The sequence below is a fragment of the Sarcophilus harrisii genome, chromosome 1 (genome assembly GCF_902635505.1).
Source record: "Sarcophilus harrisii chromosome 1, mSarHar1.11, whole genome shotgun sequence".
NCBI classification, from domain to species: domain Eukaryota; kingdom Metazoa; phylum Chordata; class Mammalia; order Dasyuromorphia; family Dasyuridae; genus Sarcophilus; species Sarcophilus harrisii.
The window spans coordinates 47,319,539-47,347,053 of NC_045426.1; the positions used below are offsets into that span (position 1 = coordinate 47,319,539).

The following is a 27,515-nucleotide window of genomic DNA, read 5'->3' on the forward strand; positions in this document are numbered from 1 at the left end:
AAATTTTCATGACCAATATTCCTAATAAGTTTGGAAGGTATTCTTTCCAATAACCTATGTTCCATTCCCAATTTGTATAAGAATACTTGGCAGTTGAATATCTCCCTGAAAGCAGAGATGTGTTTTAACTAAATCATTTGGATTGTAAAACAAACTTGGCATGTGTCAAAAGCAGTGAATATTGCATGAGTCTTCAGTTACTAAGTTCAGCATCAAGGACAGCAAATGGTTTCCAGATAATGAATATTACTCACAAAAAAACTCATAGTAACTTTCTATAAAATATGTGTTCAAAGAGCATAGTATAGTTCTAACACAGTAGATTTCAATTCCATAATACGTTCATTGTCTATGAAACTACCTTGCATTCCATTTCAATGCATTACATTCCCTAATTGAAGTATGAGTATTAAAAATACAAAGTGTATCAGAGAAAGAAAACTGTTCAGAAAGGGATGAGAAGAATGGAATATATTTTTCTTCTCATAAATATATTTTTTTTCAAATGGATTTTCCTTGAACTTCCTTTATGTAAGAATATGTTTTATCAAATAAATACTATTCTGTTACAAAATATCTCTTTAAAAAGATAAGAAAAAGATGAAATATAATTCATCCTTTTATTTTAATTAGCCCTTGAAGGATATGAAGGGCAAAAACAATTCCAATGGCTTTTGACAGATGTCACCCCACTCAGTAACTTTTAGTCTGTGACCCATAAGGGATCCTCAGGGGCATCGATGTTCTTCTGACATTTCATCTTATAAAGGAATATGTTCAAGATTGTTTTTGTTTTGAAGTTTTAGCCTCATCTAGATGGAAAAGCTTTTAGCATTACTAGTAATGGAATCCACATGATGACATACTGGCACAAAAGTTTGGGAATATTGCTTTGAGTATCTTGGTGGTTACAGATAATGTAATGTGAGGATCATGACCACCATCAGACCTAAAAATAGTTGGCCTATTCCAACAGACAAATTTTCAATCATTTTAGACTTTTCATATTATTTCTGTAGAGGTTTATCTATATGGAATATAATGTTGTAAATGGTTGATTGGTTCAATTAGAGGCAGCATGTCGCCAAATGGGAACAATGAAATCTTATATGCAAATCCACATACTCCAATATTAGGCATATGATTCAAAAGAAATCAATTAAAACAGCACATAATGTACATGAAACTATGGGATTTATATTTTATATAATGGAAAATGGCCAGATGCAGTGAAAAGAATACAGCTGGAAGAATTTAGCTACTCTATCATCCTACAGATTTGCAATTCGGTTTTATTTAGATTTGACAGTTAAAAGCTTTAAAATGAGATGTTCTATTGAAGAAAAAAAAGTATCAGGTAGTGAATTAGGTAATAACTAATTGTTCTTTCAGATGATCAAATTGGTTTTGATTAAACCACAAATATCTTTGGCAACCTTTATGCATTCATTTCACTAGCACAATGAAAAAAATCTGATTAAAATATCTATTCCTAGAATTTTCAAATCTCCCACTTTTTTAGAGAAAGGAAGTATGTTTATATTCTGGCAACATTAAAATACCCATATAGAACCTCTGGTAGAGAGCCCAGAACAGAGGAATAATTATAGGTGGGGCAAAGCTGGTAGGCCAATAAATAGTACCAAAGGCTTTTTTTTTTTTTTTTTTTTTGCAAGAGTGTACAACTCAGATCTGAACATTTCTATCATCTAGTATAATAATACATTTGTATTATCTCACTTATCCTTGGTACTTTCTTATCAACAAGGTATCTCACAACTATCCTGTGAAATATCTAGTACTAATGTTACAATAATAATTTTACATAGAAGGAAGCTGCCTTGCCCATAGTTAATAGAATTCCAAATCTAGTATTCATTCCATTGTGTCATTTTACTTTCCATGAGAAACTCCAGGGTGCATTATATGTAATTTGATAACTCAATTTTCATCTGAACACAGGGCAGGAAAAGTCCAGGAGACCAGTTTTCTTTTTCTTTCTGTGGCAAATTTTCTATGTCTCAGAGAAGAAAAGATGAGACAGATTCTTATTACCACTCTTTGTAAGGGGTAGCCTTGAAGAGAAGGGTTGCGAATAGCAAGTCTTCTGTCCTATAGTCATGTTTCCACATCATTTCTGCTTAATGAGGAATCTCTGAAGCACTGGTAACAGGAAAGATGCTGTCTCTTTCTACCAGGAGCTCTGACCACAAAAGAAACAAGTCAATATAATGTAAAACAAGACTGACAACAATATTTCATCAGTTTCTATTGTAGCATTTCCTTCACTGAAATAGGCAAGAAGGGTCACCCTCTCGAAAGATAATCATTTCTTTCTCATGGGGATATTGTCAGAATTCATTTCGTAGTCAGCTTTTAAGTGATTGGAACTTCAGAACATAGCCTTTCTAGATGATAAATTCATTTGCAGAATGGTTAATTCCTACCTGTTTTTATTTCTAATTCATTTGTGTGCATGGATACACAGTGCATCATAATTTAACTTACTCATTTTGTTGCTTTCTATGAACCACTGTTCAATTGCATGAGCTATAATTGTTTAATGACAAGCAGAATTATGAACTTTCCACTAAACTTTATAGTGAAAGAAGGCTGACTATCTAAGACTTTTAATAAACCAATTAAAAGCTTTTCAGATCTTACTGTGTGCCAGATATAGTGGTGAGTAGCAGGATTACAAAAATAAAGTGATATAACCCTTGTGCTCAGTTACAAACTAATATTTGGACACTAGACATCTAGCATGGTAGTTAACAGGGAAGAAAGTTTAGATCTGGGAAGTCACAGGGAACATAGATAGAATAATAAGAGAATTGACAAACATCCTTTAGAAAAGCACTGATAGTCTTGATTCATTTAGAGTTATTTGAATAAGAAATGCAAAGTAGTGTCTGGTACATATACAGCTTTAAGACGGGTGATAGCATGAGAGAATAAACATGGTCCCAGGGAGTTCAAAGATGAATAATTTAGCCCCTCATGGTCTTGGTCCCTAGGTGCATGAGGTGGCTTCAGTAAGGAAATCTTCTAGGGAGGTCAGCATATCTGAAGATGACATCTGCTAGATGACAATTAAAAGTATGTGCATAATTCAAAATTCATTTCAGTCAAAAGGTTGAAGCTTTCTGTTGCTATCCTATGTTATGTAATGTGGATTTCACAAGATTGAGAGAAAGGCTATAGAACTAACCTATTATCGTGGAAAATAAAGGTTGGGGGGGAGAGGGAATCACCTCCAACTTGTGCCTGAGTAAGTAAATGCCTGAGAGTAAGAGCTGTGTCTTATTTGTCATTCTATTATAGTATCTTTAGATAGATGATTGATAGAAAACATTGAAATAAATAACTATTTTGAGATAAAGAACAAACTAAATGAGTAACTATTTTGAGATAAAGAACAAAGTTCAAGTACCAATTAATGCAATATGCATCAAGTAAAACTTTCTGCCTTTAGAGAGTTCTACAGGCTCTTATGGGTTCCGGGTATTTTGTTTGATTTATTATCCATTGAGTCATTGCAAATGAAAATTATTATTCATTGCCTTCCTCTTTTCTCTATTGTCCTCTTTCCCTCCTCTGGATTTTGATTGCAATAGAATGGAAGTTTTACTTTGGGTTGAAGAATACCTGGGAAAAATACATGTCTTTTTAGGGAATGATTCAGTGTGAAGTTAGGCACAAAGTCTTATTCTAATGGGTATATGAAGGGGGTGGTGGATTGAAACTTTGCTGTTCCCATTAAGGTTTATTCATTTTTTTCCCTGCTAGATGAAAATTCATTCTTTTCTCTCCCTTGCTCCATTATGACTATTGTGGTATCTGAATTCCATTCTGATTCTCCATATGAAGAGCATATAACCTCCATTAAAGCAGTCTGTACATTTGATACCTACTTTCTTTGATGGGATGATGGTACCCTTTCTTTTTAACATTCTATAAGTGGAATGCTCCCTTGGTTTCTTTTGAATTCATTCATTTATCATTAAATTAATCTCCTGAAGTAAAATAGCTATTTCAGTAACTGAAATATAATCTATACATAAAGCAAAACTAGGAAAGAAAGCTAACAAAGTACTAAAATTTTCTATTTTGTGACTGTGTGTGTGTGTGTAGTCATGTTATATTGACAGAACTAGGATATGGCATTTGTAAAGACAAGGGAAGAGCAGTGTGAGAAGCAGCACACAGAATGAAAATTTCAAGAAATTTCTGTTCTAAATGGAAAAAAAAACAATATTTAAATGTCAGGACATTGAGGTAGTGGGCTTCAGCATAGGATTACGAATTATCAGAGTAATCTGTGAACTCTGCTTCCCCTTTTCCCACATAAACATAAAAATATAGCAAATGAGATAAGGCTCTTGACTCAGTATAAAGTGTTTTCAAATATGAACAATATGTTAATAATTTTAATCATAGGTGTTAAATAATTATTTCCTGAATAAAAAAATGAAAAAAATAAGTGATAATAAAAGTAGTTGTTATTTATATGAAGATAAAGGATAGATGACAAAGAGACAGATGAATATAGCACTTGTTAAGTACCTACTATGTGTCAGCCAAAACTTTGTGGTTGGTATATAGTAAAACATTTGATATTCACAGCTAACTGCTTAGAAACAGGTTGTATCTGATATTTTATACTCCAAAGAAAAGCAGGGGGAGGCATGGGAAATAAGCACCACAGCTATTTTAATGAAGTTTTACATGTGTTAATATCTCCATTAGTTTTCTCTGAGAATGTAGGAAAAAGCCCCATTGAGTGAACATTGGAAGAGTTGAAGAAACTTTATTTAGTGTCCCAGCAATTCACTAAGAATAGAGGTGGTATCCCTTTAGGAAGTCCGACTATACCCTACACGCTTTCTTCTGAACATACTGCTTCATTTTCTATTGAACTTTAAGCAGTTCCTAATGATCACAGCTGTCCTCAGCTTTTTGCTTGTGGGATCTTAAGAGTTCAAGGTAGCTGACAAATACTCACACCATCTGCTACTAGCTAAGGGTCTTTAGATAGCACATCTTGTTAACTTACTCTTTCAGTAAGTGTCTGCCCCTAACATGACACCAGATTTGGCCTAAATGTTTTGACAGTATAGTCATTGTGAATTCTCAGAGGATATGAAGTTACCTTGTTCAGGAAGTAAATAGCCTCAAAGGATTGCTAAGCTTATTTCAGAATCAATGGTCATGTTCCATACATAATATCAAAATGATAGTCTTATACATAACAGTGCTGTGTAGGGAAGGAACTTCTAGTGTGTGAATTCTCTCTACTAAAAAAGAGCACAACTGATCTATGACTTAGGAGGATATATAGAGACTAAAGGACTATCCCTATACTCAGATAATAAATGTCAGAGACAGTTTTCAAACTCAAATCCCAGCATGCTGTATATTGAAACTGTGACTCCAATTGTCTTAATTGCTAAACTGAACTGTGAGTTTCTAATACCAGGTGTGCTTATGTGTTCCTGGCATACATACTAAAGAAGAGCTACATGGAATCCATAAAGCATACTAATTGAATGTAGCTCTTTGAACACAGAGAACTTAAGTAATAAAATAAGGCTGAATTATAAGTTTTTTGAGGGATAGGTACTGTCTCACATATGTCAGTAGCACCTATAGCAGGTCCCTTCACTTAGAATAAGAGAGAAAGATTCAAAATTATTGGAAATAATTCTAATGTACTGTTTTGTGTAGAGATAAGATCAGCTAATTACAGTTTGTAAGCCACCTAGGAGAAACTATTTCTCTTTCAAGTTATTGGTCAATCTCTTAGCAAATGACACAGATGAGTTAGTTAAAGCACGTAAAAGAAAAAGAAGCACAAGTGAGTGTCCACACCTAGGAAAGCATGGTTCCTAAACTAAATAATTACAGCACATTTTATAATGATTTTCTTTTTTCATTCAAACACTTGGATAGATATGTGGCTGAAATTGACTGATTTTGTCTATTTCATTGTATTTCTCTGGGAACTTTCCCAGTACGCCTTCAAATTGGCCAGGGTAGATGTGGTGGCCAATAACATTGCTAATGAGATATGAGTTATTGTGTAGTACTGGGCATGTAAGTAGATTTAAAGAAAAGACTTTTTTTTTCTTTAAAAACTGTATGTGAGGCTGGAGAGAAATCATATTGAATTTTAGCTCTTAAAGAAGGCTTTATGAAAATAGAAGAAGCTGCCATCTGCATTTCATCATTTAAATCTACTTCCCTGAATACGAAAGTTAGAATAAAATATGGAAGAAAATGATTCTTTAATGATGCTGCTGAATATCCATCTGCCTTAGATAACAATGACACTGAGGTCTGTTACAGGTCCTCTGTTGCCTAAAATTGAAAATTGTTTTACGTAACTCTGTTCTAACATTTAGCTTTATGTCCTGAGTGATTGTTTAGCATCTTGCAAATTGTGAACTATATAGTCCTAAGACACTCTTTGCAGAGGGTGTAAAGAAAACAATATTTGGAGGAAGTGTTGTAGCCCTTTTCTCTTAGCAGTTGAATTTTAACAAAAGAGTCCCTGCTTTAACAAAATATTATTAATCTTTTTAGAAGTTAATGTGACTTAGTGGATAGAGAGCAAGCCTAGGAAGACCTAGTTCTACTGTTCAGGAAGACTCCTACCTCTATGAACATGGACAAATAATTAAGTCAGTCGATATCCAAGTACTCTTTAAGGTCATGAGTTATAAATAAGCCTCTTGTTTGGAAACATAAGATCATAGATTTGGAACTGAAAGAGACTTTGGAAGTTGTCAACAGAAACCCACTCCATATTACCAAGAGCCAAAAACTCTAAATGGATTAGCTAAGGTCACAGAGAGCAAGGATTCAAAACCATGTCTTCTGACTTGAAGTCCAATATACTTCTTACCATATCACTTTGCCTTCTGATAGATCAACATTATCATTCCAAGAGTTCCCTATTCTGATGAAAACCCAAGTCTAGATCCAAGCAGCTCCTTTACAAATGATTTTGGAGGATCAAATAAATGTTCAAAGCTATCCACTGGAGTCCCACAAATGATCTAGAATTCCTGAGACTTTTAGGTAACATATCAGTATTCTAAAAAGATGCTATAAATGCAGTACTATACCATCTACAAACTGATTCAGACCATAAATTAAGCAATGGCTTTTAGACAAGGAATGATCCATTTACCCTCGGAAAAATGGATTGCCTTTTCCTCATAAACTAAGAGTCAGATTGTACTTTACAATTTTTGTTTTTCTTTGAAAAAGGTGAGTTTTAATCACAGAGAAAATTTTGCCTTTTCCAGTCACCATGGCAATGATATAGTTTTTGACTGACGGGTTCAACAAGCTCATAATACAATAATATTTGGGGTATATAATTGTTATTGTTGAACCCGAGTGGCAATAATGGGTGCTCTTATATTTTAAAGTCCTTTCATGGTTTTAATAAATACTGTATTTATGTTATTGCATAATTATATGCATGAGCCCAATTGCCGCTGTCTAGGAGTGAGGTTCCCATGCCGGCACAGGCTATAATTGAGGTGTAACTGCTAGTGGGCTAAGAGCCATAGAATAATTGGGCTGTGATTCAGTTTCATCATATTGCCACTCAAAACCTAGCCTTGTCTGCCAGCTGAAAGCTGGAGAGAAGAAAGGATGAGAAGAATTTCAAAATTAAAACTCTGGCCCACTCAGTAAGATATAAATAATATTAATAACAACAATAGTACCAACTTCCCTATTACATCTCTTGCCTAAAATTGGGGAATGGTGGCATTTAGATTGTTCACATATCTCTTTGGCAAAACTGTCTAGACAGTATATCTGAATCTGGGATTTGGGAAGTAAAACCCACAAAATTAGCTATTAGATTATTTCACAAAGTGCCGGGCGGATACTGTTTTATCTCTCCCCCTCCCCCCCCAACCATTCCTTAGAAAACTTCAAAAAGTGTTGTTCGTTCCCTCTGCCCCTGAGAGAAAACTGATAATCCTTTAAGGTAAGGTAAGGTACCTAGTTAGTAGAAAGTTTCATTCATCTTTTCTCACAGCCCTAGTTCTTACAGATTGGTGATTAAATTAGTGGAAAAATCACTGGCCTATTTGTCAGAAGAAGTTCATTATAATCCTGGTTCTACCTTCTAATAGCTGTGTGATTCTGGGTAAATCACCTTAGTCTCTAGGCCACCATTGCCACATCTATTTAAAACACAAGATTAGATCATTTAACAAATGCCCCAATCCCTTTGAGATTGAAAATCTTATGCCCCCTATAAAGAAGATTAAAAAAATTAATGAAACCTTTACTTTTTTTAAATAAGCAAAGCACATTTGAATGAATATTGTCCTCTAAGGAGTCAGCAGGGATGCCAAACCCTTACTCAATGAAGCTGCTACTGCTTAACCTATTTTAGGGAAACTCCTCCAGTAATACTTTATGAATCAAAAAAGAAAATTGAGTTCTTTATAATTATACCATTTTTACACTAAATATTATTACAATCCACCTATCTTCTTTTCTAGACTTGGCTTGAAATATGTCTTGAAGTCAAATGTATTCAGTTAAGACAAAGATTTGATACCCAGAAAGAAATTCAGAGGAGCGGCATGGAAAGGATACTGGATTTGTAGTCAGGGACTTTGGCTGCCTTGAATGATCTTGGGCAGCTACTTAATGTACTGGAGACTAGAGATAATACAAATGTTAGAGACAATATGCAGTGGAAGGATAACCAGCTTAAGCTGATTCTAAAAAAACCTGTGAGCAAATCTCACCTCTAAATCACACTAGACATCTGACTCTGGGCAGATTTTCTTATCCCCAGTCTTTGTAGGCACTGAGATGCAAAACAGATGCAGACTTTCACTGGAAACTTCCTGCACCATTCAAATTAAAAGCATATTAAAATCAAAATGAAATATTTCTGCAATGTCCCAAGCTTGTTCTATGGAAATTACCCCAAAAAGGCTTCCAAAACTGTTTTGAACAATTGCAATCTCATGTCAATATGTATGTAGACACTAAGAGTGACTTCTTTTAAGGAGGCAACATCTAACAAGGTATATGTTATATCGAATAAGATATATGTATTTATGTATAGTATGTAGAGTGTACATGTGTATATGTATAGGTATATATGTATACATCATTTTATATGTCAATATATTTATATTCTTGTCAAAATTAATTTTGTCTAGTTCTAGTATGTATGTGAGTATATATATAAAATTATTCTTAACAAAATAAAATTTACCTGGCTAGATATTTTGAGAGATTTATAACAGATTAGAAACTCATTATAAGTCCAAATTTCAAAACTGTGCCATGGTAACTAAAAAAGCTAATTCAAATTTACAGTGTATAATTATAGAATGATAAATTAAAGAGAGATTAATTCCCCCTCTACTCTACCCTGTTCCAATCACATCTGCAACTTATTTTCAGTTCTGGATCCATCATTTCTTTTTTTTTTTCTTTTTTCCATTTTATTTACAAAACATATGCATGGGTAATTTTTTAACATTGACCCTTGCCAAATGTTCTGTTCCAACTTTTCCCCTCATTCCCCCACCTCCTCCCCTAGATGGCAAGTAGTCCAATACATGTTAAATATGTTAAAGTATATGTTAAATCCAATATATGTATACATATTTATACAGTTATCTTGCTGCACAAGAAAAATCAGATCTAGAAAGAAGGGGAAAAAAAAAAAACCCGAGAAGGAAAACAAAAATGCAAGCAAACAATAACAGAAACAGTGGAAATGCTATGTTGTGGTCCACACTCATTTCTCTCTTTGGGTGTAGCTGATTCTCTGGAACTGGTTTGCATCATCCCATTGTTGAGCCACATTCATCAGAGATGATCATCATATAATCTTGTTGTTGCCGTGTATAATGATCTCCTGGTTCTGCTTATTTAACTTAGCATCAATTCATGTAAGTCTCTCCAGGCCTTCCTGAAATCATCATGCTGTGGACCCATCGTTTCAAAAAGGACATTGTCAAATTAGATAGGGCCAGAAGAGGATGACCTAGATGGTGAAATGGTTAAAAAGTATACCCTATGAAACTCAACTGGATTTTTGGTCCAGAAAAAATTAGAAGAGGGTTGTGACTCAAACATTTAAATAGTTATCATGTGAAAGAGGTTTGGATTTTTTGTTTGGTCCTTTATGACAGAACTAAGAAATGTTTAGAAGTTTCAGTGAGGCCAATTATTGTCAATATAATGAAAACTTCCTAACAATTAGAGACGTGTAAAAGTTGAATAGGCTGCCTTATGGAGGAGTCAAATTTCCATCATGGATGGGCTTCAAAACAGATGGAATGTCTGTTTCAGAAATTCTTTCAAAGGTTATTTTTGCTATGGTATGAGTGGGATTAGAAGTCCTGACAATAATCAACAAAATTGAGGTCTATAACTACTCAAAAATATTTCATTCCTGGCACATAAGTGCTTAATAGATTATTGTTCCTGAATGAATAAACAAGTGAGCATGGAAGCACAAGGTCCATCAGATGCCTATACAATGAAATGGCAATGTAGTAGAAAGATGAGTAGACCGATGCTCAGAAGAACTATCTTATAGTTCCAGTTTTGCCACTCAACAAATGGCTTTGGAACTTCTCTATAAAATGAGAGGATTGGACTAAATGATTTCTAGGGTCAGCCCTCATAATGATGATAGACAGCTGCCATATGACAAGTAGAAATCGGTCAATAGAGCGTGATTGGTGGACGAATATGTCATTGTTTCAACTGGACTGGTAACATTTTGTCTAGATATTGTGTTTTCCTTCCATTGTAGTGGTCTTCTTTGGGAAAGCACGGTTTGCAATGACTTCTCCCAAAATCTTTCTTTCTGTTTCTTCATATTCTTACCCAACATATCCTCCTCGTTTATCAACATAATTCCATTCACCAAATGGAAGCCTCACTTTTTACACAGTAGAAGTTTAATTACAAAGTAGAATGCAGACCACTTTTAGCTAATGGGGTGTGCTGAGATTATAGTAGATAGAATGCTGAAAAGAAAACAAATCCCAATGTCCCTGCATGAAGAAAATCTCATCTTCCCCTATCCTATATTCTTTAAAGGGTCTTTATATTCTTGGATTTTGATTATAATATGAAGCTGTCTTGTGGGAACTATTAAACAATCTATTGCATTTTAGATTGAGAACAGTTACACAATTAATCATGTTGCTTTTTACTATTATTATTCTGACTTGAGAGAATGTTGGTTGTCATTCTTCTGCACATCCTTGGGTATAATCCAAAGAAAGTGAAACATAAACATAGCTTGATGAAATAGGACCATTCTTGCAGTAAAATAATCAATAAATGGATTTGTGGATCAAAAATAGACTAGTGATGACTTGAATCAAAGATATGTATTTGCATAAAGATTGGTAACCAAAATATAAATATCTAAAAATCAGTGCTTCATATAAAGTGCTTGAACCTGGTAATTAATACTTTTTTTTTTCCTTCATAGAATTCTATTTCAGAATAAAAGTCATAGTACTGAAAGGAGTTTAAGATATCTATTTAAATCTGCTTATATGGGGTGAACTGATATCTAGGAAGGATTAAATGATTAAAAGATTCTGTGTGTGTATGTGTGTGTGTGTGTGAAAGAGAGACATATACGCAGAGACACACACACACACACAGACAGAGAGAGACAGAGACAGAGACAGGCAGAGAGACAGAGAGAGAGACAGAGACAGAGAAAGAAAGAGGAAGAGGGAGAGGGAGAGGGAAAAGGAGAGGGAGAAGAAAAGGGAAGGGAAGAGGGAGAGGGAGACTGAAAGATTGACAAGCAGAGAAGGAAGCAAAGCCCAGAGTAGAAACAAGTTTGCACTTTTCTTTCTAGTAACAATCTCAATTAATGAACTTCGGTAAATAAGTAATATGTTAGTAATCTTCTCATGTTTTAAAATTCTGTGCCCACATGATCCACCATCTGTTAAGAATGTTATTTTGGAAAGGGATTTCAGGGTATAACTGGCTCTCCTTCTCAGGCAATGGCCCTCAGGAACTTTTAGCAAGTGGCCAACAGAATGTTATGGCATCTGAATCTCATTCAATAAAAGAAAAAAAAAATTGCTTAAGGGAAATGTATTATGGAGTCTTGAAGTACACTTTGGTGGGGGGAGGCACTAATTTTGTACAAAAATGTAATTCCATCAAAATGACAATTGGACATTGGGGAAATAATTACTAACCATAACTCTGGACAGAGAAGATACACAAGTATTCCTGTATATAGGATGAAATGATGTTACCTCTCAAGGTTTCTTGGGTATACCATGACATTAAGGTTACATAACTAGAAGAGAGAGAAAGGAGGGAGTGTGGAAGAGAGAAAAAGAGAGAGAGATACACGCACATAGAGAGTGAAGAAACTTGTAAAACTTCAGGAAGTCAGGTTTTTGTGAGTAATAGGTAGAAATGATTAGAAAACACCCTTGAGTTCAGATAGTATTGCTTTATGTAAGTTGACCATTCCACAGAAGTGTAGGTAAATTGATTTCTATGTAAGATAAATTTGCCCTTAGACTTGGGGAAGAGATAGAGGGAGGCAGAAAGTACCTTGAAGGAAGGGGGCTGCCACAAAATTCAAGGAAAAATGGAGGCTGAGGGCAGACACATAGTATCAGAGTATAAAGGTAGACAAACAGAATTGAAATGTAGCAGTTGAGCTGAGTAGGGCAAAAATCTCCTCTCTTGGTGTTGGAGGTTTCAAGCCAAGGCCCCCATCTGGTAGCAGTGGTTGTAGCTACATCTGAGATAGTAGATTGGGTGCTGTGCTCTATGAGCAAAGCAGAATTGAATCAGTTCAGGAAAAAAAAAATGCAAGAGTGCAAATATGGAGCATCTACCTCAAATTTTCATGGGAACTATTTGTGTGACAGATTTGTGACAGATCATGCCAAGTTCTTGTTGGTCTGGATACTCTGTAACTCAGCTTTAACATAGTGATGTCATTTTGGTCCTCTTCTAGGAATGAAGGATAATAATCTTTCCTTGTCTATCTATTTTTCTGCTTTCACTTGAAGGATTTTTTCTTCATTTTTGGAGGGTTTTGTTTTTGTTTTTGTTTTTTGTTTTTGGTGGGGGATGGGAGATCATGGAGTGCCAAGTCAAGCGGCACAAGCAAAGAGAAGGAGCACAGTCCTGTATAGTAAAGTTAAAAGGGTTTTTATTGCTGTTGTTTTTTTCTTGTGCTTATTTATTTTAGAATTCCTTATGTAAAGTCAAATTTGCATAATTTAAATTTATGTAAAGTGAGAATGGACTATAATTAAAACTGCCAAACAAAAGTTTCTTCTCAGTATACTTTCACATTCAACCCTTTATTAATGTTTGAATCCATTTCATTTCCACTTTGGTATTCTAACTTCCTTGAAGCCAAAGGCATAATTTAACTATCTTTGTAATTTCTACAGTGCCTAACTTTGTTCTTTGCAAAAAAAAAAATAAATAAATAAGAAAGGAAGTACTTAATAAATATTATTGTTTATTTTTAAGTTATTTGATCCTTTATCTTCTTTTGAAATCTCATATTTCAGAGCTGCCTCTTCTATTTGCCCAGACCTGAACAAGCTTTCTTATTCTTATTTTCTGAATTCCTTTGTTGACACAATTTTGTACTATTTTACTGGTCAATGGATCTTATGTCTCTAACTGGATCCTGAGATTTTCAGAAACAGACATTGTGTCTTCCTCATGGATGCTTGTTGGTAATAATGATGTTGTTGGTGCCAAGGAAATCTCATCAGACTGACAAGGACAGGAGTCTGTCAGTGATTGCATATATGTAACCTTGATGTTTACCAATTTCCCATCTCCAACTGCCTGCAGGACATTTCCATCTGGGTACCCCACTTTCTGCTAACAGCTGAGACAGCATTCCAAAAGTGATGTATAATCCTATATTGAATACCAGTTCTACCAATTACTGTCTTGTGATTTTGGGAAAGTTGCTTTGCTTTTCCAGAAATCAATTTCTTAGTTTATAAATTGATGGGATTGTATTCTGTGATATCTAATGTCCTTTCTAATTTTAGAATCATATGACCCTAGAAGTGAAAAACTCACAAGGATACATTTATTTCTCAGAGTATGGTTACTGTCAAATTAGCTTATTTTTTTTCTACCTGTAACATGGAGAGTGATGAGTCTCATCATTAATTCTACATATGCAAATTTCATAAAATCAATTTTTAACACTATGGATGATAATTATCATGCTTTTCCATTTATGTTTCCTTTTTAATGCAACATGAACAGATTATACGATCAATTACTACTTACATATTTTAATATAGTTCACATGTCTTCTATCAACATCTCTAGCTGTTAATGATGATCAATGAGATGAAACCTCCTTGTAATGTTCAAGACTTGAGGTACTTCCTCTCCTGTAGCCAGTGCCAAGTATATTAGAAATCCTTAATTCCAAGTATTTTTCCATCACTTACTATATAGCATCTCTGGCTCAGAAGATGATCCTTTTTGTTAAGTGGACATTCAGAAAGCATGCTAGTGAATGGCAAAATGGAAGGAAAGAGGGAAGGAGAGGAGAGGAGAGGAGAATAAAGGAGAGGAGAGGAGAGGAAAGGAAAAAGGAAAGGAAAGGAAAAGAAAAGAAAAAGGAAAGGAGAGGAGGGAAAAGGGAAGAAAAAACAATGTGAAAGTTATACCTTTTGCTAGGAAACTACAGTCTAGAAATACTAAGCTGAAAGCAGTGTTTATATATTAATCTACTTTAAAGAAAAAAAAAAAGCTTTTTATAGAACCTCACCAAAAGAACATTATTATCAGAAAAATAGAATTCAATAATTGCTCTGTTCCCTGAAATTTATATAGATCCACAGCATCTGAATGACAAAGTGTTCTGTTAATGTGTAATACAATTGCCCACCCGCTTAAAGCCAAGTTTGGAATAGAATATACTTAACATTTACCTGGAATCTTATCACAGAATCTTGGAAATGGAAGAGACATTAGAGGTCCAAGCCTTCAGAGAGATTCTTGCATTAGAAAGGTAAACCTTTTTTTAGACAAGGGCAATTTTGATATGAGCCTTGGAGAACTCACCCTTGAGAACTCTTATTTTTATACTGACATTCTCACCTTTTATTTTGAAAGCATAATATGTGAGTTAGATAGTCTTCCACAGGGAAGCTGCGAAGTGCCATTGAAAATATTTTGGATTTCAAGGCAAAGGTCCTAGATTTGAATTTGGCTTTGCTATTTACAACCTCTATAATTTTGAGCAAGCAATTAACTTCTCTGCGTTTTAGTTTCCTCATCTATAAAATGATGATAGTCCCTGACTGGGAAAAATCCAAGCTTGTTTTCAGTTCCAAATCTCATTATCCCTCATTTTATAGCAAATAGCACAAAGGGAGGAGGAACACACTCTAAAAGCTAACTCCCATTACTTTCAAGGACTGATTTCCTTTGTTTCAATTAAAATCCCACTTCTTACAGGAAGCCTTCTCTCTGTTAATTATGTTCTACTTAACCTGAATAATCCCTTCTTTCTCTCTCTCTCTCTTTCTTTCTCTCTCTCTCTCTCTCTCCCTCTCTCCCTCCCTCTCTCTCTCTCTCTTTGTGTGTGTGTGTATGTGTGTATATGTCCGTGTGTGTATTTGTTTCTTTGTTTTCTCCTCCATTAGATTAGAAGCTCTTTGAGGGCAGAATCATTTACTATATATATATACCTTTTTATAGTCTCCATACATAATAGATGCTTCATAAATGTTTATTGAATTGAAATTGAAATTAATTTAGGGACTATTCTACATCCTCATGGATTTAAAGCAGATTAGTGCTAGAATATATATATATACTATTGGATTTGAGGTCAGAAAAACTTAAGTTCAAATCCTGCCTTCAAATCTGTGAACTGGGCTGGAATCAGAAGGACTTGAGTTCAAATACAGTCTCAGATACTGAGTAGTTAGGAGACTCTAGGCAAATCACTTAATTCTGTTTGCCTCAGTTTCTTCATCTGTACAAAGAGTTGAAAAATATCAAATTTTCCCTAATAAGGTCTCAAAGACTTAGACATAATTGAACAATTAAACAAAGAAATGGTGATAGTAATAGCACCAATTCTATAGGATTTTAATCTCATGAGATAACACAAGTAAAGCACTTTGAAAACCTTAAGCATAATAAAAAGATCAGCTCTTATTATTAAGATCACTTTAAATCATCCAAGTTAGTTTGCAGAACCCCTGTAAAATGAAGGCAGAAATGAAGTTCAAAATGGTTATTTGGCATCATGTAGAAATATTGAAAAAAATGATTTATAACTAAAAAGATAAAACTGCCCAGATGTTTTATCACAATTCTGCCTCCTGGCCTAATATGAAATTATCTTCATATTCTTTGGTTATTTGCTAAGTATTTGCAAGTGTCCTTAAAATTCATACAATGAAATCTTGGATTTGTTTAGAAATTCTTTTTCTTTCTTTGTCTTTTTAGTCAGTTTATAATCTGTTTCTGTGTTAAAGACAATGAAGGTCTAGACATTTCCTTCTAACAGAAGCATCTTGCATTATTGTTTTGTTTTGGTTTGGTTTGGTTTGGTTTGTTTTTATTTTGTTTTGTTTTGTTTTGCAAAGGCAATTGGGATTAATTGCCCAGGGCCACAAGCTAGGAAGTGTTAAGTGTCTGAGATCTAATTTGAACTCGGGTCCTCTTGACTTCAGGGCTAGTACTCTATCTACTTCGCTACCCAGCTGCTCCACTTTTCATTATTATTAGGCAGTATTGACCTTACTATTTTCTTTGTTAACCCTCTAAGAGATGTCCCTCTAATATCTCATGGGGGGTATAGTTGTCTCCCGATATTCAAAAGCTAAAACAAAGAACACAAACTGAGGATGCACATCCAGAACTGGAAAGACTTAGAACCCAAGCCTGGATATGGATCATATAATCCAAGCTCCCAGTACCAGCCCGGAAAATTTAGGAAGTACCTCATCAGAAATGTACCCACTGGATCTTTGTGACCATAGCAACATATGGTGGCCATCTTTAAAAGGAAAGAAAGCTTATCATTGGCTTCAGTGGAAGAGGTTTTAAACTGATAAAAAGATGATTCAAAGTGCTAAAGAAAGCAGTAGATACAGAAATAGATATAAATGTTGATATTGATATTGGTTTATAGACAAAAACAGTTTATTTTCATTTTAATTCCATTTCTTGGAACATGGGAAAATTATATTTTTGTTGCTAGTACTTTCTGTAGTCAGAACTTTCTATTCATAGCTCTTTGTTTAAAAAAAAATGTTATTAACAAGTTAAACAAAATATTCAACAAAAAACATTTATTTAGTACCTATTATATACATGTTATATTTAATTATATAGTTAAGCACTGTGTTGTTTGTTAAGCTGTGATAAGCACTAATACCACCAAAAGCAAGGAAGTAGTTTTAGTTATCAAAATATTAATTTACATCCTACTGGAGCGAAACAAAGTCAAAGAAAAATACATATAAAATGAAAGCATAATATGTGAGTTAGATTTATTTTGTTTGTCTTTGTTTCTTTGTTTTTATAGATTGGCACTAACAAAGGGTGGGGGGAGAGGAGCTGAGGGAGAGGAAGTTCCTTTTTAAAGTTATGTGATTTGACCATGAATTGGGGAATAGCTAAACAGAGTATACTTCATCAGAAATAAAGAATATGAAGAATTCCCAGAAGCCTGGGAAGTCATTTAAAGGGATAGAGAGTGAAATAAGAAGATGACAACAGAAATGGATACAAAATAACAAGAAAAAGACAAAAAATGAATGTACTGTTATAAAACAAACAGACTTGTTCTGGAAGAGATGAGAAAATGAATCTTCTTCCCTTTTTTCAGGAGTGGGAGCCTCTGGGTGTAGAACATTATGTATTTTGTAAGATGTGTTTGTTGTGATAGTTATTTTTCTCGAATTTTTATTTATTTGTTTATTTATTTTAGTTCTCTTTATTTAGAGAATGTACAAGCGATGTGTTGGGTAAGAGAGAAGGCAGGATGTAGTCAGAAAGGAGGTGATATAAAAATACCAAATACTTAAATATATATATATATAAAATCGGTAGAACTTCAGCTAATCTTTGGAGGGATCTTTGAGTTCAGTGAGATGGTGATGAGAAGAAAGGCATTCAGATTGTTTTCAAAGTCACAGATAGAAGTGGCAGATGATTTTTTTTGTTTATGGGAAACATTAGGGATCCCTGTTTGTCAATAACATATCAACAGAATGGCATGTAATCTTAAAAAGAGAAGTTGATGCAGACCATGAAAGTTTTTTAATATCACCTAGAGTTTGTTTTTTTACCATAGAGACAGCAGAGAGCCAATGAAATTGAGGAGAGAAGAGAGGCTTGGTTAAGATACCTATGCCTGTGTTTTAAATGCATCATTTGGCAGCTGTGAGAAGGATGATTTAGAGAGGAGGAGGCTAAGAGCTGGGAGATCAGATAAGAGAGAATTCCCAGTTTGAATGAGAAGATCTGAATGAGGGTGGTGGCTATATGAATGCTGAGAAGGAGGATGTGAGACATACTGAGGGGGTAGAATTGACAGCATTTGGCAGTTTTGGTTTGGGTAATAAAGGAAAGGGAAGTGCTGAGAATGATTGAGGCTGTGAAACAATGTTCAAACTTGTTTAGGGGCAGTTTGGGATGCTAGAAGAAAGTGCTGAACTGAATTTCAGAAGATTAGACCTCTGGTCCCTTCTCTTCCTTAATTATATAATGAAATACTTAATTTTTAAAATAGTTATTGCTAAATGAATAAATGAATAAGTTGTATGAACTCTGTGACCATCAGCTGTGAATTGGAAATAGAATGGTTGATTAGAAAACCTCTGGGTGAGGGAGAGGAGAGAGAAGTAATTTTATTAAAGCAGCAATTTAATTATTTTATTAACAAGGCCAACAAGTTATTACATTTAAAGGGATGGTCATTTTGGCATCTCTTTTAAACCAAAGACAATGAGACCAAAACCAAACACTTCATCAAGAGTTTCTTGGGACATATGAAGGGAGACAAATTGAAAGGAAAAATGGAAAGATAGATAGCACTTGACAAAAATCAAAGGGAGCAATTCCCTTTGATAATATTGACAAAATCAAAGAGGGCAGTCCCCTGTGATAAATAGGTCTTACAGATAAAAGATGCAAAGGGAAAAAGTAAATATGTCTCTTCCTTTACAAACAAGAGATAAGAATTTAAATAATATCTAATAAGTGTTGTCCTTCTTACAAATATCATTTCATTTCATTCTCATAACAACTCTTTGATTCATTGTCATGATTTTTCCCAGTTTACAGCTGAGGAAATAAAGGCAAATTGAGATCAAGTGATTTTTCATGGCTTACACAAATATTGCCTGAGGATAGAATTGAACTTGAATCTTCTTGACTCCTTCTGCACCACCAATTATCTGCGTGATTATATAGTTTTATATATGTATGAGCTAAACCTGATTTGGATTGGTTCCTTTGTAATTTGGATCCTAAATGGGAAAGAAATGGAAAAACTGATAATATATCTGATAGCTGACATAAAGAGGCTTATTTAGCTGGACCAGGGTAAGGACATTCAGATCAGGGCAATAATGATGCTCATCCCTAATAAAACATTTCTTAAGTTGAACATAACTGTTGTTCATTCTGCTGATCTGTGATCTTGAGACTGATGAAGGACTTTCAACCCTTCATATCCTAGTTGTTTTGTACCCAGACAATCAGAAATATATGTCTAAGGCTTAGACTCTTACTTCTCATTCAATCATGAAGACAGGCTCAATAACTGTTAACCAAAATTAGAACTGGGTATTAGGTTATGAGATTGCTTTCACTACATATAGTATGTGACATATACTTTGGGATCATAGGTAAGTTATTTAGCTTTTCAGGACACATTCAGATCTCTAAGATTATGATTTGCTGATCACATATTGCTCTGCATTTGTAGAGAAGGTATCCTCATCAGGAGTTCTTCATAATAGTAAAATCATAGGTTCATTCCAGCATACACAAACACACACACACACATGCACACACTAACAGCTGTGTATATATTATCTGATCCATTATGAAAAATATCAAATACTCATATATATGTTTATTATCTGATCCAACTCACTGGACTTCGCTGATACTAGATTTATATATCATTCATTGTGTGTATTTATATGTATATATACTTATGTGTTTGTGTGTGTGCACATGTGTGTATATGAATCAAGTTTCCTTTGCAAGGAAAATTTAATTAGAAAAAAATATATTCTTGATGATTATATTGTTTGTCAAGGCAGTGAAAAGGGAATAGAAGGCAGAAAAATAGATGTAATACTTGTAAACAGTCATGAAATATGATTCTTGAATATGCATAATTGCCATATTGCAATAAAAACATCACACACATGTAAGGGGTATTTGAAAAGATTAAACTCTCCTCTCCACCCAAATCCCATCAGACAGAGCATTAGATTCACAATGGAAGAGACAACCTCAAATGAACACAGAAGCTTAACATGATTCTTTTCTTCTTAGCTATGTTTTAATATTCCTATTCCTATTCATTTAATAGCTATGTCTCTGAAAAACATTTTTAAAAAGAAAGAAGAAAAGGTCAGAATACCACTCTGTGTAATTACTTACAGATTCACACTTCTTTCCAAAAGAGACAGAGACAAAGAGACACAGAGACAGAAACAGAGACAGAGAAACAGTGAGAGACAGGCAGACACAGAGAGAGACAGAGAAAGAGACAGAGAGACAGAGACAGAGATGATTACTATCATCATGGAAACAATAATGTCTAAACAATGTCACCTTTCTCTCCTATCTACCATTGTAGATAGTTACTAACACAGGTCAATTTATGACCTGAATTTATACCTCTTGTAAAAGAAAGCTTTATGAAGGAACAATTGTATATAATTTGTGTGCTTTTCTCTCACGATGGTAGGAAAGTGATTTCAGAAGAAATTTTTTTTATATATATATATAAGTTCACACTATCGAAAGTAAAAATGTAATCTCCATGGATTTCTTTGAAGTTTGAAAGGTTTTGCACTTTGATGTTTCTTGCAGAAAAATCAGCATATATATATTTTTCTTCCCATGAAATTTTTGACTCCTTTTATATTTCCATGGGTGTATCATTCTTTCTATGTGTGCAGTTGCGTGTATATTTGGGAATATGGTGTTGGAGTTAAAGTATTTAAATCCCTCCTTGCTGTGTTAGATACAGAAATGCTAACCAAAAGGGACAAAGTATTTTAAGCATGTCATATATGGAAGGTCAGGGCATTTATTAGTTTGGGATCCTTCCTCTTTATGCAGACATTATGGTATGATTTAGCCTGATGAAGAGATCATTTCTAGTTAGAATATATCCTGCAGAGTGTGATGTTAGGAGAATTAAAATAATATGTAGGCCAAAGGGTGAGCATTATCAAGCTGCAGTATGTTACACATAATAAATCATTTACACAGGAAAAGCATTATAAGAGAAGATTAATGGAACCAGAAAAGGAGGTAGAACATTAGAAATAAAGGGAATGTCAGAGAATATCAAATCCAATTTGGACTTTTTTTTTTTTTTTTTACACAAGGAAACTTCAGAAAGTTATATGATTTGCCCAAAGCTCCACAGTAGAATGAGGAGTTAAAGCAAGAGGGGCCATTCTACAGTGGGGGGAAAAAAAATGATGTTCCTTTCTATGGAAGATCATAAATAGTTCACCTGGAAAGAGACTTGAAAATCATCTCATCTAACCTTTTATATGAAAAAACTGCACATACAGAGGGAAAATAATTTTCTCACAGCCCCAAAAGTTCTAAGTAGAAAAGGCAGGATTCAGCCCAAGTTCTTCTGAGTCCAGGTTTAATGACCTTCTCTAGTATACTGCATGGTCATGAATTGTGTCTTTTAGTGGGGAGGAAGATTTCTGGTTGATTGCCTTCTGATTATCAGAATTAAAATGGGACTCATATTTAGCCCTCCTTATTGACGGGTATCTTAGTAATTATTTCTTGAGACAAAAGTTAAACCACAAGGGAATAGTCCATCAGAGAAGAAATCTTTGAACAAATGTTCAAAAAACATAGCTGTTTTTCCAAATCATTTTCATCCCCAACATAAACTGACAGACCATTACCATGAAATTGTGCCTGTCCTTTTGACAGTGTTCTTAGTTTTTAATACACCCTCATAATTATACTGTTGATGAAACACTCGACTCCAACAGCATTTTGGAATCTACGCAATGTCAAACATAGTTCCATTCATATTATAATTTCTATTAAAAATGTATCACTCAGACCACAAAATCACTACTTCAAAATCAATGGAAAATGATACATTTGGGGATGTGTTTAATGTTCTATGCATAATTTAATTAATTAAAGTGAATACATGAGAAAAATATGACATACAAAACAAGTACAACCAAGCCCATTCTTTCAAAGTGAAGGAATTGACCGTGTATAAAATACATGTCCTGCTATTCTAATTGTTTATTCTTTATTATAACTATTATTCTTGTTTTTAGGCAAATGAAATACATTGCCATAATATTGTTGTTATTTTCCTCTAAGTACCATTAGGGAACTTGACATCACTCTCTCTTCTCCTTATAATTCCCAATATCACATATCCATAACATGGACCATGGGTTTATATTCCACTTCTACAACTTGGGTGATCTTTGGAAACATATTTAACCCCTTCAAGCATCAATTTCTTGTGCAAAATGGTGAACATACTGATGATGAGATTTCCTGTGGTTAGAGTGAAGTCCAGTCCAGTCTAAGAAAACCAACCTGGTGGAGAAAATGTCACTATATGGCTCAATGGATAATGAACTGGACTTGATGTCAGGAAGACCAGAGCTCAAATTCAATTTCAGATACAGTTTAGCTGTATGATCCTGAGTGGGTCATTTAACAAAAACATTTAACTTAAAAAAGTATTTAGCATAATACCTGGTAAAAACTAGGCATTTAATAATTGTTTATTCATTCCCTCCCTTTTGTGATGTGTTCAATTGAAGATTTCATGTTTTATGAAGGACATCAATAAGCTAAAGAGAAACAAAGATGTACTGAATCTTGAGATTATGTTTTCTTACTACATAAGGAACAATTGAAGGGACTGAAATAATCAGAATGGGGTAGGAGTGGATGGGGTTAATAGATATTTACAAGTATTTGAAGGGCTATTTGAAACAGGAGCAATTTGATTTGTTCTTTTTTTGCGGCAGCAATCAAAAAGAATATTGAGTGAAAGATACAAAGAAGAAAACTTAGAAGAGTCAAAGAAATACTTCTCGACAATCAGAGTTGTTAACAATCGCCACAAACCATCTCAGGAATCACTGGGTTTTCCTCATTGTAGATTTTGAAGCATGTGCTGGTTGAGAAGATTGTGGTTCATACATGATCTCTGAGACAAAGAAGGTTCAGGAACTATTTAGATGACTGAAGTCTATATTTATGTTGCCTTTATGGAGTTATTCTACAAGAGACCTATCTTAATCATGTAATTGTTAGGAGTCCTTTCTTTTTTAAATTACTCTCTTCTTTCCTCTCTCCCCTCTCACTATCAGTTAGGGAATTTTAACCTTGCTAGGTTATTGTGAGAATCAAATGATATTTGTAAAAACTTAACATAGTACTTGACACACAGTTGAAGCTATATAGATGCCTATTGCCTGACTGAACAAGTTGTGATTTATGAGTGTAATGGGATACTGTTGGGCTATAAGAAACAAAGAACAGGCTGATTTCAGAAAAACCTGAGATTTATATGAATTGATAATGAAGTGCGCAAAGCCAAGACAACATTGTTACATAATAACAACAATACTGTCTGGTGATCAACTGTGAATGACTTAGTTATTCTCAATAATACAGTGATCTAAAACAATTCCATGGGACGATTCATGATGAAAAATGTTATCCTTATCCCAGGAAAGAACTGATGGAATCTGAATGCAGGACAAAGCATATTATTTTTAACTTTCTTTTTGTTGTTGTTGTTGTTGTTTTTTGTTTGTTTGTTTTTTTGTTATTGTTGTTGTTGTTTTTGTCCCTTTGAATCTGTGTCTTCTTTCACAACATTACAAGTATGGAAATATGTTTTGCATGAGTACATATGTATAACATATCAAATTATTTCATCACAGGAACAGGGGAAGGTAAGGTGGGGGGGAGAAAAGTTGGGAAAAATGAATGCTAAAAATTATACTTATGTGCAGTTGGCAGAAAATTAACTATTATTTTTTAAAATGTTTCTTGTTCTTTCTTTCCTTATCTGGAAAAGGTATAAAACAGTGAAAAGGTTTACTACAATTTAAATGATTGACAATTCTGAATTAGTAGAACCAAAATCCATGGGGTTTCCTTTAATAGACTAGGTGCTTGTTTTAGTCTTTTACTGTGAAAAATGCACCTGGACTGCTGTCTGAAAAATACTGAATGTGACACAGTGCAGGAATTCAGGATGATAACCATAACATGCATATGTCATACATATGTCAACAAGATTCAATTGGAGCTGACAAAACATTTGTAAAGGCAGAGAGATTGAAGCCCAGATGGTGATTGGGCTTTTGATGAGAAGTTTAACTATGTGGCATTATTCATCCTTGACACATAGAAAATAAACATAAGGCAGCCACTTCATCTCCAGTAGCATGATAAAGCAGAAGAAAAAAGTGGATATTGTTCCAATTTGCCAACTCTTTTTTTCTGCAATTTATATAGAACCCTTGCATTTTCTTAAATTAAATGTTATACCTTTTAACATTTCCCAACATATGTATGTACATACAGAGAGAGAGAGACATATATACATATACTCCAGAGGTATCTGAAATGAATCCATACCAACACAAGGGTATAAATTTTAAAAGGCAACATGGGACATAGTGGAATGGTTGTAAGGTATTGAATCAGGAAAATTGGCTTCTAGTTCTAGCTCTACATTTCTCTGGCTGTGTGACTTTGGGCAAATCAATATACCTCTGAGAACTTCAGTTTTCTTATATCTAAAATAAAGCGATTGGATCAGACAATTTTTGAGATCCCTTCCAGTTAAAATTTCTATTATGAAAAAAAGTAAATAAATGAACATTTTTGCCATTATGATTTTGATATTTCAAATAAAAAGCCTCAGCTTAAATAACTTGAGGTAGAACCATTTTTGCCATTATGATTTAGATTTTTCAAGTAAAAAGACTCAGTTTAAATAACTTGAAGAATTGCTTTACTTCATTCTTTTATATTATATATTTTAAAATAATATATCATATTTATATATTAAGTAAATTATCTAAATTACTAAATAAGGCAATGATCTATGATTTTTTTGAAATAATAATTCCCTCCATCTACACAAATTAAATTCATCCAGATAATTCAGAGAGTAACATTGCCTTAATGTCATACAACTAGTATTGTTCATCAGACTTGGTCCTTGCTCTTCCTGACCCTAGTCTCATCTCATATCTTATATTTAGACATATATCTTTACTTTAAAATAAAGCTAATCTAAAAAATGAAGTGTAATAATTTTAGTTATAGGTATATGCATAGGATCTTATTCTGTGAGGAATTTCCCTTATAAAAAAAGAAACAAAATAATAAGACCTTGACAAAATAAGTTTTTACAGAAAATATTTATTTTATTTGTGATTTTCTTTTGGCAAAAACCAAGCATTGTCAGTGCTTTAAAAACATGTCTTGTAAATCTACCAAGTGTGTGCAATTGTGATACCTACCAAGGACTTTCAGTTTGACAGTGCAATATAACTACTCTCCATCCCACCCTTCCAAAAAGAAAGAGAGGATTTTTTAAATGTTTAATCATTTTCCACTTCTTATCAATATATTGTTTTACCTGAGCTTTAAGCTGGTTTTCTTTTTGCCTGGATATTCCCTCAAACTATCCTCACATCTTTACTCTATTTCTATCTACAAAATTCTTAGAGAGACATACTTTGTCTTCAACCATTCACTTTTCAAACCCATGGAGTCTCTCTTCAGACTTTTCCACTTGATTCAAATTACTTTTGCAGAGGTAATCTATAATATTTTACTTTTAAAATATAATGGGTTTTTCTCAATCATCATCATCTTTGGCCTCTCTCCACCTTTAGATTCTAAGACACTCCTTTTTCCTTGTTCTCTGTGCCTCATATCTTACCTAGCCTTAGTTACTGATTTGGCTTTAAAAGGGCACGGTCCCTCAATGCACCCAGGACTATATCTGATTGTCCTGATCTATATCTGATCACTAGATTCAGATGGCTCTGGAAGAGACTAAAGCTGGTGATTTTATCTTGCTTTCCCTCACTGAAATTCAGTTCATTTGCATATTATGACATCACCTCCCTGATGTCCTGGTCCTCTTGAAGAATAAAGGACAAACAACAGTAACAACAATCTACTTGCTTCCAAAAAAAATTTTGTGAGGTGTTTAAGATCCTTGAAGATGGAAATTATTTTGCTTGTTTGTATCCAGTCCCCAACATATAGCATTGTGCCTGGCACATAGTAAGTGCATAATAAATGGTCTATCATTTATCCATCTATCCATCAATGTATCCTTGGCCCACTTGTCCTCTATTTCTATACTTTTCCTTGTTGAGATCTCCTCTACTATCTTAATTATAATGTTTATGCAGATGATTCCCAAACCAAAAATCAAGCCATAATTGTCTTCTGAACTCTACTTCTGAATTTCCAATTACTTCTTTGATCACTCAACATGGATATTCCATCAAAATCCCAAATTCTACATGTCTGAAATGGAGTTCACCATTTCCCACCTACATACTCACAAGCTTTCATTTGTATTTATCTACATTTTTATTGAGAACACCATGTTCCCAGTCATTCAGGTTCATAAGATTGAGCCATCTTTGATTATTTCTCTCCCATATGCTAAGATCCAATTATTATTAAATGTTTTTATTTCTATTTTCTATAGAATCGTTCATAATTGTTCTTTTTTCCCTTTTAAATAATTGACATACTAGCTCAAGTCAGTTGTTTCTCATTTGATGCATTATAATGACCTCCCATTCTTCCATCCCTATGCATTTGCACAAGTCTTGGAATTCTCTCCTTTCTCATACATGCTTTTTGGAATACTTATATATCTCCCCCAGCTATTAAGAGGTTTTCCTTCCTCTTTATTTCTTTGTCCCATTGTTCAGTTCCCTCAACTTTCCACCTTTACACTTTTACTCCCTCAATTATACATATATTCCATTATTGTAAATTCTTCACTACATCTCTAAGGAGAATGTAAACTCCTTTAGGGCAGAGACCACATTAGATTTTTTGTTTATTTATCTATTTAGTTTCTTCAGTACCTATCACAGTGCTTTACACCTCAAGGTATTTCATATCTGCTGTTGACTATTGCATTAAAAAGTGCAAGTTAGGTAAAACATCTA

At 34.0% G+C, this 27,515-nt stretch overlaps 1 protein-coding gene across 3 annotated transcripts in view; it reads left to right on the top strand.

The window, feature by feature from the left end:
* GRM7 (glutamate metabotropic receptor 7) overlaps positions 1-27,515 on the top strand; it is a 1,027,380-nt gene that overhangs the window by 796,948 nt on the left and 202,917 nt on the right. The window lies entirely within an intron of this gene.